The 19,508-nt window shown below is 40.0% G+C and overlaps 1 pseudogene; it reads right to left on the bottom strand.

Moving 5' to 3' along the window:
• LOC105520985 overlaps positions 1 to 18,842 on the bottom strand; it is a 31,445-nt pseudogene extending 12,603 nt beyond the window's left edge.
• Between the last annotated feature and the right edge of the window lie 666 nt (positions 18,843 to 19,508).

The following is a 19,508-nucleotide window of genomic DNA, read 5'->3' as shown; positions in this document are numbered from 1 at the left end:
ACAAGTATACATATGTAACAAACCTGCACGTTATGCACATGTACCCTAGAACTTAAAGTATAATAAAAATAAAAATAAAAAAAAAGAAATCAGTTCTTTCTTTTCTCAATAGCCATAATCTCATACTTAGTCTTCTCCTACAGTTATTTTATGGCACTTTATTATGGAAATATTCATATTTAGAATTTTTTTCATTGTCATGGCCTTCCTACTAGTGTCTTCAATATTCCTCATCACCAATGAAATCTTTTCTTATACTTTGGTGAAGCCAAGTTGAAGAAGAATAAAATAGAAAGTTCTGTTCATGTCTGTAGTTTTTTTCTTGCTTAACATTTTCCTTTTTTATTATTTTAATAGAATTACTTTTCTTAATAATATGGTTTCCCTTATAAGTTCATGCAACAACAGCAGCTCTGGGGATATTACAGTTAAGTGAGCACTAGGATTCAGGAGCCCTGTGGAAAGTCACGAAAAGTCCATCAGCTCCCTTTCTTCGTCTGTGAAATGGAAATATCCAAAGAGATGGCTCTGCATTTCTATGTAACTCTGAGTTTCTAAGATTTTTGCTTTATTCACAATTCTTGTAATTATTGGGTCTTTCCATCGATAATAGTTTCTAACATTGGATCAAACCATTTATTTCTAATTCTCCGCAACTCTGTATTCTATACAATAGTTCTAAATTCTAAATCATTACATCACTTTCTAATTCTCTAGTTTACTATGAGCTTGTGATTCAGATTCATCCAGCTGTGTTTGCAGCTCTGTTTAGCAGGACCAGCGGTTGAATGTGAGCCCCTAGGGAGGTGAGCCCCAGGCATATGCAAACCCATTAGGGCTGCTAAAAACACCACTTCCCTTGCAGGAAGAGTGGGAGTTATTGAAAACCCAGGACTTTTCTTGTCCAATGCATACAAGGGCAAGTAGAGTAACAACATTTAAAATTACAACAGTAATACAAAAATCATGCTCTTTTTTAAATTCAAATTTTAAAGGATTAGATATAAGAGACAAAATTACCCATTTCATCCTCTTAAAACAAGACCACTCCCTTAGGCAATCAGAGTATACTTCTAGAACTTTCTTTATGCATTCATGTGAATAAATACAGATTTATAGCTACAGATACAGATGTAGATATCTTTTTACACTTACAAACATTAATTTATATGATACATATTACTCTGAAACTCTGAAACTTGTAACTTTTTTACTTAATGTTACATCTTGGAGTTCCTTTCCTTTCAGTACATACAGATCTACTTGATTCTTTTTATTTCATTTTTTTATTGGATTCTTTTTATTGGTTTCATTCATACCAATTTCTAATGATGGACATATAAGTTATTTCCAATTTATTTAATCTGACAAATAAATAATTTTATATGTTTTTCTTTGTGCATATATGTAAATGTTCTGTGTGATAGAAAACCTAGGTTAAAGGAAATCAGTATTTTAAATTCAGGTGAAAATTGCCAAATCCCTTCAAGCATTATTTGCTAGTTTACATTCCCATCAATAACATGTAACAAATGTTCACTTTTCCACACCATCTCTACCATAAATATTATTTTTGCTAGCCCAATGGATGAAAAATGCTCATTTTTTGTTACTTTAATTTGCATTTTTTGGTTAAGTTAGCTTACTAATTTTTCACATTCACATGGACTGTGAATAGATTTTTCCTTATCATTGTCCATTTTCCTATTGGGTAATTTGTTTTATTGACTAGAGGATGCCTTATATATTATAGAAATTAATCTTTTGTTTATTATTTATATTGTTTTTCTCATTATGTTACCTATATTTTAACTTTGCTTATGGGCAAGTTTAAAATTTTAAACTGTATCTCTTCATAGTATCTGTGTTCTGTGTCTTAATTAGGAAAATCTCCACCACTTGAAGGTTATTAAAATGTCCTGCATGTTCTTCTTATATTTATAGGGTGTTTTTATGTCTTTAAACCATATGGAATTTATTTTTGTATATGGCATAAGATATAGAATAATTTTTTCAAACGTTATTGTCCATGCATCATTTATGAAACTGTCCATTCATAAATGCTTAATTACAAAAGACACATTATTCTGTGGATTCTCAATTCTATCCCATTTATTTAGTTTTCTATTTCCATATCAAAACCACACAAAACGACACTGCTGTGGAAAGTTCCCTCTCTTTCTTTCCTTTTTTTTTTTTTTTTTTTTTGTGAGACAGAGTCTTACTCTGTCGCCCAGGCTGGAGTACAGTGGCGCGATCTCGGCTCACTGCAAGCTCTGCCTCCCGGGTTCAGGCCATTCTCCTGCCTCAGCCTCCCGAGTAGCTGGGACTACAGGCGCCTGCCCCCTGGCTGGGTTATTTTTTGTATTTTTAGTAGAGACGGGGTTTCACCGTGTTAGCCAGGATGGTCTCGATCTCCTGACCTCGTGATCCACCTGCCTCGGCCTCCCAAAGTGCCGAGATTACAGGCATAAGCCACCGTGCCCAGCCCAAAGCATAATTTTACTTGAAGAAAAATCTAAAAAAAAAAAAAATGTTATTGGAATTACACTGAATTTATAAATTTGGAAGAAATTACCAGTTTACAGTTCTGTCTTCCCATCCAGAAATACTGTGTATTATTCATCACTTCTTTTATGTTTTTCAATACAGTGTTCTAATTTTCCTTGAAAGCTTCTTAGGCTCTGAGGTTTATCCTTAGGCATTTCAGTGTTTCTGAGGTTCTGCACTTATTCCTAGGCATTTTGATGTTTTTATTATTATGAATAACATCTATTTTTATGAGCTACTCTTAGATAGCAGTAAATTTGTGATCTCAATGTTTGGTCTTACATTCGGGCAATTCAATGAATTATCATATCAGTTCTAAAAGCTTTTTAGTTTGCCTTTGCTTTTCTAGGTAGAAAATCATACCAACTAGAGATGATTGTGGTTTTATCACTTCAATTTCAGTGTTTGTACACTGTTTCTCTCATCACTTTTCATTGGCTGGTTTCTGCAGTACAATCAGGAGTAATAATAGAGCTCTTGATTTTAATTAATATGCTCCCAGTGTTTCACTGTTACATAAGATGTTTGCTCTTTTGGCAGATACCTTTTATCTAAGTTTAAGAGGCTATTTCTTCCTAGGTTTTACCAGGAATATCTGTTGAATTTTTATAAATTGCTTTTTCTATACCTGGCAAGATAATCATGTAATTTTTCTCTTTTTCTTTAACAAACTGAAAAATGCTAATAGGTTGCATAGTATAGAAACATGCTTTCATTTCTGAAATAACTATTCAGTCTTGATGTGCTGTTCCTTTTGATCATCACTAGGTTTCATTGGCAAATATTTTCCTTTGAATTTTTGAGTTTATTTCTGTAAATAAAGTTAGCCTGTGGTTTTCATTTGTTAGGCTGAATTTGTTCAGTTTGGAAATCAAAATTTAAATCATCAAAGAACAAACAAACAAGCAAAAAATATTTGTGAAAAATTTACAGAGGACTCTGGTTTAAAGTTTCTGTTCCTGTGGGAGTCTAATCCTATAACACTGACAAGAAAACTATAGGAAACTGAGATTTTATAAATCTGTAATTTGCTGTTGCAAATTATAGGTGTAACCCAGATATTAAATAGGTGATATTGGCAAGGAACAATCAAAATCAACTTTATTATTGTCCCCCCCTGCTAGTCAAGGCCATTTTGTGTTGCTGATTCTCTCTGCCTGTGGATGAAATCTTGTCTTGCTCTTGGTAAACTCTTGTATGAAGCCCCATAGGACATCCCTTCATTCTATGGCTACTAAGTGCCCTCTATTCACTTACACTCCTAAGGGTAGTTTCATTTCAGTAATTAAATATAGCATCCTGTGTGACAGTCAAACTCCAGACTTTATTTCAAAGTGAGAGGAGGAAGGGCCTCTGCCCTGAATACCTCACCCTCCCAGCTGTGGCTTCTAACTCCTCTAGGACTAGAGCCAAAGAGGAGAGAAGAGGTAAGGAGACAGGAAAGAACTCACTTGAGGGGCATCTCTGTGATCTAGCTTTGGTTCTTGCTGGTGTTTAATGACAATGCTGCTGTAGGATGCTTTCCGTCTTCTTTGGACAACATCTCCAAGCTGGGGGTCCCTCACCTGTAGTTCCCTTGATGAATATAAATGTATTTTGCTAATAGCTTAGAATTCCTTCTTCAGTCCTGGCATCTAGTGGCACACCTCCAACCCCACTCTGTTGATATTTTCTTGCTTCTCCTGGAAGCCCTGCTGGCAGGATCTAAAACAACCCCAAGCTGCTGCCTTGACATGTGGCCTTCATCTGGCCCCCAGGTGACAGAAACGTCTGACCCACCATCAGACGGAGGACACCGGACCCAAACCCAGCCCTGTCCTCAGCTGCCACAGCTGGTCCAGCCAGCCTTTCACCTGTGAAGATTGTTTTTGTAGGCATATGTTATTCACCGCAGGGTTCACAGCTCCAGCTGTGCAGATAAGCCCCTTAAAGCCACCTCTCTTACCTTGAGAAAAGTGAATCATTTTTAGGTTAGGGGGTGACGAGTGGGCAAGAGAGGTCTGGAGCTCGGGTGAAAAATGAAACGCAAAGCCCAAGTTTTCCCAAACCAATCCTCTCTCCAAACTCCAGGTTCTTCTCTCAGACTCCCCGACCTCTTTCATGGCCTTGTGTAGGAGGTCAGCTAAGGGCCACAAAACAGGATTTTGGCCACCTCCTTTGCAAGTTCCGGGGACTTCGGAGTCCCCAATCTTGCACTTTGGAATATGGGAGTCGCTGAGGCATTATCTTGGAATTATCAACCAAAAATGAGATAGGAAAGAGTATTTGGGAGAGGTAGACTATTTATCCCACACATTTAAAGTTACCTTTGAATTATTTACCTTCAGATGAATATCCAAAAGAAAACTAGTTTTCTCACTCATGGTGTCTCGAGTCCCTCAACGCTTAAAATGTTCACTCTGGGAAATAAATTATACAATAACTTCAGTATGTTCTTAAGCCAAGCCAACAGACCAAACATCTTTGATGTGTGGCTAGAAGCTGGGCCATGATGAATCTGAATTTCAGTTTTATTTTCAGTCTATGGGCTTCACTCCTTTTGATCCACCCTTCATAAAGCTATAGGCAAACGTATCACCGATTTTGTTCTTATAAACGACACATACATTCACACACCCTCATATTCGTCTTGTACTAGAGATGGCAACCTATAAAAGATGACACAGCAGTGACTCAAGAGTTTGAGCAGCTACCTCACCCCTTTATAAAGGTCTTCATCCAAAATTCTCCCTGGGAAGCCTTGTTGAAGTTCAAGGCCACTAGGCAAGCAGGCATCTATCTCTCCACAAATGCTAGCAGATCACCACCCCAGGAGAATCCCAACTGAGAGGAGAAAGGAAAATAAAGAAAAGAATTGTTTTAATGAATAAACAAATATGGAATGTAGTCCAGGGCCCTGGGTATCTGCATGAGCATGGGACAGAGAAGCTAACAATTGTGAATCAGGAGGAACCAGGTCACAAGAGGCAGTCACGTCCCTCTAGGCCACCACCTGAGCATCTCTAAATGTAGTCATGTGAGAAAAGTAATTCCTAAAATTCTGGGATTCTAATTAGTGTTGACGTGATTATGTTTCTTTCTTTCTTTCTTTTTTTTTTTTTTTAGACAAAGTCTCGCTCTGTAGCCCAGGCTGGAGTGCAGTGGTGTGATCTCAGCTCACCACAACCTCTGCCTCCCAGGTTCAAGCGATTCTCCTGCCTCAGCCTTCAGAGTAGTTGGGATTACAGGCATGCACCACTGCACCCAGCTAATTTTTTGTACTCTTAGTAGAGACGGGGTTTCACCATGTTGGCGAGGCTGGTCTTGAACTCCTGACCTCAAGTAATCCACCCACCTTGGCCTCCCAAAGTGCTAGGATTACAGGTGTGAGCCACCGCACCTGGCCGATTATGTTTCTTTTGCATTGATTTTCTTGGGGCATCAGTTCTAACTAGGATTCCTCAGGGTACAGATAACAAACATTCCATAATGATTCTCCACAGGAGGGATAGACAAACTAACAGACCCTCGTGTAAGCCAGGCCACCACCTGTTTTTGTACCACTCGTGAGCTAAGAATAATTTTTAAAAGGCTAGAAAAGATCAAAAGAAAAATATTTTATAATCTATGAAAATTATATGAAATTTAAAATTGAGCTTCTATAAATACAGTTTTATTGGAACCCAGCCCTGCTTATTTGTTTGTGTCACCCTGGCTACTTTCACACTACAATGGCAGAGTAGAGTAATTGCAACTGAGTGTGCATACGGCACACAAGGCCTAGAATATTTACTCTGTGGCCCTTTACAGAAAGCTGGTCCACAATCATGAAGAAGGCCATGGAAAAGGAGGTAACATCAGTAGGAAGAGGTAGTCTGGGTCCAGTTCACTCCCTAGAACAATAGTGGGTGTCTCCCAAGTAGCACTGGTATTTCTGCCTTCTACTAAAACAAAAAAAAAAATTTTTTAATGGAGTCTCACTCTGTTGCCCAGGCTGGAGTGCAATGGCACAGTCTTGGCTCACTGCAACCTCCACCTCCTGGGTTCAAGCGATTCTCCTGCCTCAGCTTCCTGAGTAGCTGGGATTACAGGTGCCTGCCACCACGCCTGGCTAATTTTTGTATTTTTAGTACAGACAGGGTTTCACCATGTTGGTCACAGCTGGTCTCCAACTGTGGACCTCATGATCCACCCACCTCGGCCTCCCAAAGTGCTGGGATTACAGGCATGAGCCACCGCACCTGGCCTAAAAAATTTTTAAACCCAAACCCACTGAGGCCCAGAAGAGGTATCTTTTGGGACTCTAGAAGAGTAAAATGGGGTGGGAGGGGAAGTAGAAAGAAAAAAAAAAAAAAAGACCATGGCAGTCCAGTCAGGGGTTTCTCACATACAAATGATCTAAAAAGTTTCTGAGCTCCTGGTAAAGCCAAATGATCTGGGCTTTGTTCCAGGTCCAAGATGCCCCGGTTTCCTATTTTTGTTCCCTTTCAGGCCTCAGATTTCAAAACTTTACTGTTATCCTATTTAGGGTCACTACGAAAATAGCTTAGAAGTCAGCCTTAGAATTTCAGTTCAGAGATATCGGAGACTTTTGTACTAGAAACCTAAAACCTTTAAAAGATACTTGTTTTATTGCTTCCAAATGTCTACTTCCAAAGTTTTGCCAGGAACATGTAAGCCAACAAGGAGCTTATATCTGTGGGTTGACTAAAATCCCATAAAAGCTATTAGAGTATAAACTTCCAGTGAAGTTTATATCCCATTAAATCGATAATCCCTGGAGTGGAAAGCATGCTAGCTTTAGCTGTCCTCAAACTGCCTCGCACCTAGTAAGATGCCATTGTAAACACTTGCTGAGTAAATGTTCTATGTATTCAGAATTTGCTTCTTGTTACATATTGCAACTGTGTGTTAATTATTGACATAATTCTGGGTATTTAATATATTGTAATGTGATCATATTAACTTACATAAGCATTTGCATGCACACATCACTATGCCATACATAAGGAATTCTATATACACAAATGAAAAACAGCCGATCTGCCCTGACAGTGTATCTGCCCCGACAGACCATTCCAGAGATTTTGTCACATGGACCAAGATGATATTCATTCACGAAATGAGAATCTGCTATATGAAATGAGCATTGTGAAAACAGTTTCCAAATGCCAAGTAAACATAACCCCTCTTGTAAATATCCATGAAGAAGAAAGCAAATTCCTAGGAAAGCAACACAGACAACTTTTGACTGTTGAATCTGGGAGAACATTTGGGAGCAAGACAAACCAAAGAATCCTTTTCCTAAGTAATAGTAAAAACATTCTTTGGATAACTCTCCACTAGAAGTTATTGTTTTCCCTCATAAAGCTGAGAATATTTATAGAATTTCTCTCATTACAGCATGAATTCACAAGTAATTACATCAGGAATATGTAAAAGAAGTATTAGCAGAACCAGTCAAAACAAGAATTTGGAGCAAGTTTCTACCATCAGCACTTACATGGAATGCACAATTAGCCATTAAGAGCATAAAGCATTAGAATAATAGAAACATAGTGGCTAAAGCTTTGAGTACTTCAGACACTTGACTTGGAATATATACAGTAGCTGACACAAAGTCTCATTCTCAAGTTGTAAGAAAACTTTCTTCTATGATTAAAAAGCGGTACCGGGCAAAACAGTTTCTACTAACCTTTGTAGTCAGTGTCCTGGCCCCGAAACAGGCGTGCTGTGCAGGGTTCTTGATACCATGTAAAGGAAACCAGCTTTGGTTACTTGAAGGCAAGATGCAATTTATCAGAAGGATGTAGGGTAGATGACAGGATTCAGGCAAAGGCTAGTCACCCAAGCAGAGAAAAGCAGACAAAATAAAAAGAGGCCAGAACCACAGCCAAAATCCTAGTAGAAGATCCTACGTAGATTCTTACCGTGGCCTCATTTTACTAGCACCACCGCCAACCCTGGACAGGGAGTTCTAGAATGCCCACTGCTTCTTTGCCCCATGGCCCCAGAGTCAAAATGCAAGGCAGGAACAGTCTACCTAAGGCCTACCTTATTCAAATGTCCATTGCCTTGCTACAAGGAAGTGGGAGCAGAACAGCTGGAAACTCAGGCCTCCTTAATGGGAACCAGGGTTCTGCTGCCACCCATCTTGAGCTTTCCCAAAATAAGGATGGTCTTTGGAGTCTCAACTAATGTCCTTTTCGGATTTGCCTCTGCTTTCTCAAGGAACTGCAAAATACAGCTATCACTATTACACACAAAAAAGGAAATAAATAACAATACTAGATGAAGTACAAGTCTAAGTACTATATACCATAAATGTTCTATGGTCAGTCTTATCTTCTGGAGAAATAACACTTCCCTTCTGCATGCTTTTCTAGTGCTTCTAGAATTGAAACCAGTGAGGGGGATCTTAAGGTCAACATCTGCTCCTCACATGCCTTCCACAGCAATACGAGGTGAGCACTGCAGTTCCATTGAGCTGTGGCAGTTGGGGTAGTTTAGGGAGACAGTGGAGAACAGCAAGATGGTTAGGTCCCAGTGAAAGGAGGAAATGCCCATGTTTATCCCAACAATGAAGTGTATGTCCAGGAGTGTTAGGAACCTTCAGCTTCAACTCCACAGAACAGAGAAGAGACTTAGGACTGAAGGATCCCCAACCAACAATGAGATAGCTTCAGACACGCACAGCAGCAGTATTTTCTGGTCAGCTCCTAAACACCCAAATGTGGAAAGCTAATCAATAGCACAGCTATGTGATGTCAACACACTGACTTTTGCCTTGTACCGGAAGCCCCAGGTTCAGTCAACCCACTCTCATGAGAGACACTCACAGCCCTGGAGTTTATCCAAATCTAAAGCCATCCGGTTCTTAATTACTTCTCTTTTATAATTAAAAAGAAACTCAGACTACATTTCTAAATTTCTTTGGACAAAGAATGTTTTGTTAACTCAAGTGCTCAGCTGGGTTATAAATCCTCAAAACTAATGCCAATAGATCTATAATAAGAAGAGTGGTTTTTGTCTGCATTTTTTAAAATGGCCCCCATTTTAAAAAAGACAAACATTTATCTACTCAACGCACAATGCACTGTGGTAAGTACCTCCACTGTATTATGAAACAACACTCAAACTATTTTTAGTTTTAAGTAGATTTATTTCCTAGTGATTGCAACTGTATACATTTGTCAGGTCAAAGGCAAGGACACGGTCCTTGCTGCAGAGAAAAGTCGTAAGTACCTAATCCTCACAGCAGGAGCAGGAGCTGGTGACCTGATACCAAAGGGCTGAATCCAACCCAGGATCAGGGCAAGTTCTGCCTGCTTTGCCCCAGTCTCCTGTCCTCGGGTTGCAGACAGATAAGAGGCTGGTATGCTGGACTGAAGGACTGACACAGAATGAGACCACACGCTTTCAACCCAGCAGGGGGAGCGGGGCTGGGCATCCCACCCAGAAGCCAAGCCTACCCAGACAACCTTTCTAAGGCTTGGCAAAGGCGTGCTATAATTAGACATTAACATCTAATAAATAATAAGTGAATGCCATTGTAAAGCACTTTGCAAATGGAGAGGACACTATGAGAATGTCCCTATCATCAATAATAATGGTGTTCTAGGTAATCACAGCACTCAGGAAGCAGTTTAGACACAGGCAGCCTCAGCAGGGATACCACTAATGTCCAAAGGCCTAAGCATATGATTTTTCAAATACCTACCCTGGCTGGAAGACTGCCCAGAAAAGACGACAAGCCCACAGAGCTCAGGAGGTCATTCCTGAGAGCACCACGGAAGATGTAAACATTGCCAGGGAAAATCATTCCGTTTCCTTAAAGAATATTTGGAGCAGCAAGCTCACTTGTAGATTTACTAAAGTGGAAATCTACACTAGAAGCAGCAGAGCCCCTAGAAGCAGCAGACACTGAGAAAATTTTAAATAATACAAAAAAAGTCAGCCACCCTCCCTAGCTACCTTCATAATCCCAATTAACATCAATTTCAAGGAGAATGTCAGATGGTGGACGCTACCCATTGAACAATTTTAAAAGCAATTCTAATTCTTTTATAGTCTAGTTTTGTGTGTGTGTGGATCATTTACCTGGGAGTAATTGTAGCTTTTTGTGGAGACTTGGATTTTTATTTTATATTTTATTACCTTCTAGTTGTACAAAAATATTCATTGCAGCATTTGTCCAAAATCTGCAGACTTCACTCATTTCTCCATTTTTGGATGTCTACACTGCTGAAAGTGGGCACTACACAAACAGGTTGTATATCATCTCATCATATTCTCCTTTTTGAGACGGAGTCTTGCTCTGTCGCCCAGGCTGAAGTGCAATGGCGCAATCTCGGCTCACTGCAACCTCCGCCTCCTGGGTTCAAGCGATTCTCCTGCCTCAGCCTCCTGAGTAGCTGGGATTACAGGCACCTGCCACCACACCCAGCTAATTTTTGTATTTTTAGTAGAGACAGAGTTTCACCATGTTGTTCAGGCTGGTCTCAAACTTCTGACCTCAGGTGATCCACCCGCCTCGGCCTCCCAAAGTGCTGAGATTACAGGCGAGAGCCACCGCACCTGGCCAATATTCTCCATTTTTGATGTGTGCTTAAATCTGTCTCTTCATCTCCACACTAAAACCCTAGAGACCATGGACAGTGTTTTAGGGCACATCTTTGAATTTCCTCTGGGACTAACATGATAATGCTATTTAGTAAATTTTTTGCACAAATAGATCTACTATAACATCCTCTAACTGGACATTTCAAATCTTAATAGTCTGAAAACTTCATGCAATTTTTTTTTTTGGAAATAATTTAGGCAGAAGTGAAGTTCACCTTTGCTTGCAAGTTCCTACTTCACAGGTCAGTTGATCATTTAAACAACATCTCGGGGAAGAACACTTCGTACTTAAGGACAAAACAAGTATGCTCAAGACCTTCCGAAATCCCCATTTACTTTAGAGTTGGCAAGCTCACTCACAGCTCATTTAAAGGAAAGGAAAAACAGTGAGCTGTTTTCCTTACGAAGTATTTCTAACACTTTCAGGCCTCCTCTTTTGAGAGCTTTTTCAAACAAATATACCGTTGAATTTTCCATTTATCTACAAAACCATTAAATAGTCAGTGCCCCCAAGCAAACAATAGAGACATTTAAAGGAAAACCCCAAGAAATCACTCCCCATCCCACTCCACCCTTCCAAGATAACCAATATCGGCGTTTTGAAGTATGTTTTCATGTTTTTCTTGCTGAAACATACCAAAACATGTATCTTTACATACAGCTTTTTGTTGGTTGGTTGGTTTGGGGGTTTTTGCTTGTTTGTTTGTTTGGGTTCTTTTTTCTTTTTGACAAAAAATTTCCTTTTGGCAAAAAAAAATCATATTATACATATTATTTTGCAACTTGCTTGTTTTTTACTCACCAATGCATAAAGAACCCTTTTCCAGGTCATCTTATCAATTATTCTCCTTCTTTTCCATACTTACATTATATTCCCTTATGCAGGTATACTATTTTTTTCAACTTTTCCTATTATTGAACAATCAGAAGTTTTCCACTGGACAACTCACTTCATTTGTCTACCTTAGTTTGTACTCTAAGCTTTTCTTTAACTCTAAAATTTTAAATTCACCTAAAATAAAATCCAGTTATTTGGAGAAAGAAAGAGAAAAGCTATTTTCTTGGTCAAATTAGTAAATATTTATTAAATTGAATGTCTTAAAACTAATTTGGATCTGAACTTTAGAACATTCTGATATTCTTCAGGACATCAGAATGTTCTAGAATAGTACTTTTATAACAGGGAATGTTCACACCTCCATAACTCCTTTAAAATAAGTAAAATATGCTGCTGAAAATTCTGGCACAATTGCATAACTGTAACACAGATTCAGTTGTGTATGTATTTATACAAACATTTTCTACATGGTGTTCTGGGAAACACTGCCTAGGGAAATGCTAAGAGTGATCAAGTAAATTTAGGCCACTAAGTTTAAAATTAAATATATGATTTTTAAATTCTGATTGTCTTGTGAAGGTGATCACTTCTAATCTCTTTCCCTAGCCTTCCTCTTAAGCAACAGAGATACATCTGTACATCTTTATTGAACATCTGTGTATCTTTACATCCCTACTGTATATCTATACATCCGTATGTCTCTACTGTATGTCTATACATCTCTACATCTCTATTGTACGTCTAAACATCTGTCTCTACTGTACATCTATATATCTGCATGTCTCTACTGTATGTCTGTACAGCTATACACCTCTACTGTACATCTATACATCTGTACCTCTCTACTGTACATCTATACATCTGCCTATCTTTACTGTACATCTGTACATCTCTACTGTATGTCTGTACATCTATACATCTCTACTATACATCTATAAATCTACATCTCTACTAAACATCTGTACATCTGTATATATCTACTGTACATTTATACATCTGTACATGTCTATGGTACATCTATACATCTGTATGTCTCTATTGTTATGTCTGTACATCTATACATCTCTACTATACATATATATCTGTACATCTCTACTAAACATCTGCACATCTGTATAGCTCTACTGTACATCTATACATCTGTACATCTCTACTGAACGTCTGTACATCTGTAGATATCTACTGTACATCTATACATCTGTACGTGTCTGTGGTACATCTATACATCTGTATGTCTCTATTGTATGTCTGTACATGTGTACATCTCTACTATACATCTATATATCTGAAAATATCTACTGTACATCTGTACTGTACCTCTGTGCAGTAGAGACCTGCACATCTCTACTGTATATCTATACATCTGCACATCTCTATCGTAAGTCTGTACATCTGCATGTCTCTACTGTACATCTGTACATCTACGCATCTCTACCATATGTATGCACGTCTATACATCTTTACTGTACCTCTGTACACCTGCACGTCTATACATCTGTATGTCTCAACTGTACTGATCAGATACAGAGGACCTCATACTGCAAGGTCCCTAGTACCAGGTACACAGAGCCACAAGGCAAATATATGTAGCCTTCCAGCATCCCTGCCCACCCCTTCTCAGCACACCTCTTTATTCCGCATACATTGTCCCTTGCTGAAACATTAAGCAATCAGTCCAGATAGAAGTAAAAAATCATCCTCCTCATTTTTTCTGTGCCCTCAATCTTTTTTATTCTTAAGGCTAAAATGAAAGTCACATTTGGTATCACTTCTTAAAAGTTTGTCAGTCATAAGAAACTACCTGAAAGTATGGAGGGAAGTGGCTTACTTTTAACCTAGCAATCAGAATGCCACTTAACCACAGGCATATGGATATTCAATTCTCACCTCCAGCAAAAGAGAAAAATGAGGCTTGGCCTTAACGTGCCCACATCAGGGAAAGTGAAAGCTCGTTTTGGGAATTCAGACAGCCTGAGGCCTTTTCACAAAGCCCAATCAAGCCCTCCCACCCCCACTCCCAATTCAACTCTTACCTTCACAGTGCATCAGAATAGACGAATTACTTTTTCAAACTGGATAAAATCCAAAAGATCTGTCTTGGGTATCTACTCCTTGGGAAAAACCGTGCTAGAGACTGAGAATCAAAAGAAACTCTTCCTAATAAACTTAAAGCTTTAATTGAAGCAATAAATAAAATGCACAGAAATGAGCAGCCCACGATGCTAGTGGATGAGAGCCTAATGGTTCACCGCTGTTCTCCGAAATGAGCGTGCTTGCGCTTTCCAGAACAAGACTTCTCGGGCAGAGCTAAGAACCAAGGATAAGAACCACCTGGGACTGATAAAGGGCCTGCCCAGCACACACCTACCTCATCAGACTATGAGGGTAAGTGCCCTGGAATCTAAGCTTTGAATCAGCTCTCCAAGTATTCCAGTGGATACTAAAATCTTAAAGCCATAAGACTACATTTTTATTGAAATGTGGTTACCAGACCAGCAACATCTGAATCACCTGAATCTTATCAGCAATGAGAATGTGTCCCTTCACCACGGACCTACCGCATCAAAAATTCTGGCAATAGACTCAGCGATCTCTGTTTAACGAGCCCTCCAGGTGGTTTTGATGGAATGCTAAAAGTTTGAGAACCATGACTATCATATGTCTCTGCAGACCTCAGTTTGAAAAATATTGCAATAGCCAATACGAACACAGGAGTTTAATGAGGGAGGCCATTGCCTGAAGCAGGAACAGCCTGTAGACCCTTAGAAGAGCTCATCTATAAGATGGGGCATTGAAATAATGGATTGCACAGTGGAAAAGAAGAAAATGAAAATGAAAGAAAATGACAATAGGTAGATCTACGCATCAATAATCACTTCAGTGAGCACAGAAGTTTCATGCCATTTTCGAATTACAGGATTTATAGTTAGAAAGGCATGCTAAGCTTGATCTGGGAGATCTTAAAAGTTACAGGAAAGAGTGTGGACTTTCTTATTCGGGCATAACCTTAAAGGATAATGAGCTGGAGAATATAAAGACACAAGATTATGTTTAGGAGATGTGATTATGCATTAATGCACTTAGAGAAACGTAAAGGAGAGTCGAAAAGTGATAATCCGATTAAAAGTCTTGCAGTATTTCAGAAATAAGGTTATGCAGGTCTGCATTAGGGTGCTGGCTATAAGAGACAAAGTTAAATAGATATAGAGATGAAAGAAAGAAAAATGGGCTGTACTTGGAGTTTGGATGGGGTGGGGGAGAGTGAAGGAGGAAGCAAAAAAGGAAGGGAGATGAGAAGAAGGAAAGTGGACAAAAATGACAGCCCAGCTTCAAGGCTGATCAATAAGGAGCATTTACGAACACAGGAAATCCTGAAGGGGTACAAGCTTGGGGCGGGGAATGGGGGTGGGGGAGATTTGGAGCCTTATCATTTCTCACAATTATCTCTATTTATCACATTCAATCCTCAAAACAAATCATTCTACTGCAAAGGAAATGAATATAATAATTCTACAAGCTTTGTAGCAACTGGATACCAAGGCCCCTCTGGCTTACAAAGAGAGAAAGTCTAAATTTACCCAAGAAATGTTGTTTATCCGTATTACATCTGGAGAGCAACTTCAATCTTAATCCTCAAAATCTTCCAGGAAATTCCCCCAGGAAACCTAGAATGCTGGCTCTCATTTACAGTAGCTAAAGACACCTTGGTTAACTTGGATGTACATTTGACCTAAAGTATCTGAAATTTCAAATTTGCCAACAAAAAACACGAATTTTACCTTTGCATGAAAACATGTCAGCTAAGGAGACCCAATTTGAAGCAGTCTGAAAGCACGTTTTTGCTTCTGCCTCCTCTCGTTAATGCTATGCAAGTGTGTTGCTAAAACATGTAAACATTTCAGGGCATAGAGAAACCTGCTTGATGCCAGCATTCCTGTTTAATTCTTCCCTCTCCTGGCAAACCTTCTGGAATGTAGTAAACTCCCAGGTGTGCTGATGGGTAACAGAATGATTAAAGAGTAATAAAACACTAAAGGTCACTTTCTGGTTCAGGATTTGGAGATGCCCTAGCTCCAGGCAAACTGAGTCAGAGGCTCTGGACCTGACTCAGAGGCGGTGCTTGCATAGGGCAGATTAAAATGCTCTACAAAGCTGAGGCCAGCAACACACACCAGGATGGGAGACAGGGATGCCTCTTAACAACCACTGCCGCCAACTGAAAGGGCTCCCAATGACCAAAGCTGGAAGAAGCTGAGCAATAAAATAAATAACATTATATGAGATTATAATGCAAAATATGAAATAAGCATTCATAAACTCATACTCATTGTATTACTATTACTATGGCTGCCAGAACAAATTGACACCCAGTCGGTGACTTAGACAACAGAAATTTGTTTTCTCACAATTCTCAAGGATAAAAATCTGAAACGAAGGTGTTGGCTGGGCTACACTCCCTCTGAGGCCCTAGAGGAGAATCCATTCTTTGTCTCCTCCAGCTTCTGGTGGCTCCAGATGTCCCTGGTCTTGTGTCTGCATAACTCCAAGCTCTGCCTCCATCTCCACATGGCCTTCTCCTGGGTGCACCTCCTCTTCTGTGTCTTATAAGGACACTTGGCATTGGATTTAGGATCCACCTAGATAATCCAGGAAATCTCATTTTGAAATTCTTAACTTAGTTACGACGGTGATGACTTCTTTGCAAATAAGGTCACATCACAAGTTGCAGGGATTGGGTAGTGGGCATATCTTTTTGGGAGCCACCGTTCAAACCACTATGCTGAAATAAACGAATGATTGATTGAATAAATGGCTGAGTAAACAGGCAAATACATGGAGAGGATAGACAACTCTCCCATGCAAGAGAATTTTAAATAATTTATGGAGTTACTCCCCACTCAAGGAGGTGGAACAAAATTTTCCACTCCTTAAACATGGGCTGTACATAGTGACTTCCTTCCAAAGAGTACAGTGTGAGAGGGGTTGGGGAGAGAGTAACTCTACAGTGGAGAAAGCTAACGAACACTACCCAAGCCAGGTGATCAACGTTAATGTCAACAGCAAAGAATCATGTTAATAGCATAATATGAAGAGAATGGCATTTGTTTCTGTTGTCTTCCAAAACTAAAAAAAAAAAAAAAAAAAAAAAACCCATAACACCCTCTAACGCTGAAGAAAGCATCAGAAAAAGCTTCATTGAAAAGAAAAGAATCGACAAAATGCATGACTAGTACTCCTCAAAGCTTCTCAAGGTCACCAAAACCAAAGTCTGAAAAAACATCACAGTCTTAAAGGAGCCTAATGAGATGGGATGACAAAGCGTAATGCAGGATCCTGGACAGGAAAAAAGGAGGTTCAGTAAAAACTCAGGAAGTCTGAAAGAAGGGTGGACTTTAGTTAATAGCAATGTAACGATGCTGGTTTATTAGCTGTCACAGGTGAACCATAGTAATGTGAGAAAAGGATAGCCAGGCCTGGGGTCTATGAGAACATGCTGAACTATCTATCTTTGCAGCTTTTCTTTAAATCTAAAACTGATCCAGGCATGGTGGCTCCACCTGTAATCCCAGCACTTTGGGAGGCCGAGGCAGGTAAATCACCTGAGGTCAGGAGTTCGAGACCAGCCTGGCCAACATGGCAAAACCCCGTCTCTACTAAAAATACAAAATATTAGCCGGGTGTGGTGGCACGTGCCTGTAATTTTGGCTACTCAAAAGGCTGAGACAGGAGAATCCCTTGAACCCTGGAGGCGGAGGTTGCAGTGAACCGAGATCACACCATTGCACTCCAGACTTGGAAACAAGAGTGAGACACCATCTCAAAAAAAGAAAAAAAAGTCTAAAACTATTCTAAAATAAAAAGTGTATTTTTAAAATCTGAATATTGCTGCATTCCTTTGATAAAGGGGTGGGGGGGCCTAATCCAGGGGTTCTCGGCCTCAGCACCACCAACTTTTGTTGGAGGGAGTTTTTTGTGCATTGTAGGATGTTAAGAAGCATCCCTGGCCTTCATTCACTAGATGCTAGAAGCACACCTCCCTCTCCAGTCTGTGGACACCCAGATACGTCTCCTGACATTGTCAAGGAGTGAGGCAAAATCATTCCTGGTCCAGGACCGCTGACCCTGCCCAAGGCAGAGAGGCCAGATGACCTAAGAAAAACAAACTTATCCAAATCCAAGTGCTGGCTATGCCACTTACCTGCTGTGTGACCTCAGGCAACTGACTTCTCTAAGCCTCTGATTTTTCATCCTTATTTTATTTTATTTTATTTTATTTTATTTTTTGAGACAGAGTCTCACTCTATCACCCAGGCTGGAGTGCAGTGGCGTGATCTCGGCTCACTGCAACTTCCACCTCCCGGGTTCAAGCAATCCTCCTGCCTCAGCCTCCCAAGTAGCTGAGACTACGGGTCAGTGCCACCACACACAGCTAATTTTTGTATTTTTCACAGAGATGCGGTTTCACCATCTTGGCCAGGCTGGTCTCAAACTCCTGACCTCAGGCAATCTACCCACCTCAGATTCCAAAGTGCTGGGATTACAAGCATGAGCCACCATGCCAGGCCCAATTTCTCATCTTGAAAACGATAATGATGAATCTCTACTTCATAGGTAATTGTGAGGATAAAAAACGTGAGGATTTTAGCACAAGTGCCTGAATATAGTAAATTAAATATGAAATACAAGTTGTGATTATTTTGAAAACAATACATAATCCTTCGCTCTGAGAAGGATTAGTAATGTCTTCCGAGCAGACATGAGGAGGCAACAACCAGGCCCTCAAATCCTTTAACAGCAGATGTAGCTCAGGAAGGCCACGCAATGCCTGTTGATGGCTTGTCACGAACGTCATCGTTGTGACCCAAGCTGAGTTATGAGCTTATTGAACACCTGACGTTGATAAGCTTCTCTTGAAACAGGCTTCATTTTTCTCCAAGCACTTCCTTCCAATGTACCTGGTCTGAGTCCTGTTCCCAGTTCTTAATGGCAAAGGAGCTTATTGGTTAGTTGTAGTGGGTAAGAAGGGCCTTTTTATGAATTGATTTCTGCAGACATGATTCACTAATGTAACTTAAACTTCGGCCTCAGGTCCATGTCACAACACAAGCCTGGCCCTGGAGTGGGGATGTGTAATGGGGGCCATACTCTCTCTTTTCCCTCCCTGTCCTGACATCTGTTCCTCCAGAGCCAGGCAGGTGGGAACCAGATCACAGAAGAAGAAGCACACATCCCTCCTCCCGGGTGCTAGTGAGTTACCCACTGGGAGATGTTCACATACTGCCTCTTTCTTGGGTTGCATGGAAGAGTTTTCAAAAGCCTGCAGGGAACTCTACCCTACGAGGTCCCCTACAGGGGCGATATGTTCTGCTGTCTCCAGTTCCTGCCCTAATAGTGCATCCACACAACTGTTACTGCTGTAATTCCCTGACCACCACAGAATATCCTCTTGGCCATCGTATCCTCAAGGTACTTTTTGCCAGGTTATCGCCCATTATTTCATTTAGTCCATAGGAATGCA

The sequence above is a fragment of the Colobus angolensis genome, unplaced genomic scaffold (assembly GCF_000951035.1).
Source record: "Colobus angolensis palliatus isolate OR3802 unplaced genomic scaffold, Cang.pa_1.0 Scaffold390, whole genome shotgun sequence".
In the NCBI taxonomy this organism is placed as follows: Eukaryota; Metazoa; Chordata; class Mammalia; order Primates; family Cercopithecidae; genus Colobus; species Colobus angolensis.
Note: the sequence above shows the minus strand (reverse complement) of the source record. Positions and strands in the feature narration are given on the sequence as shown.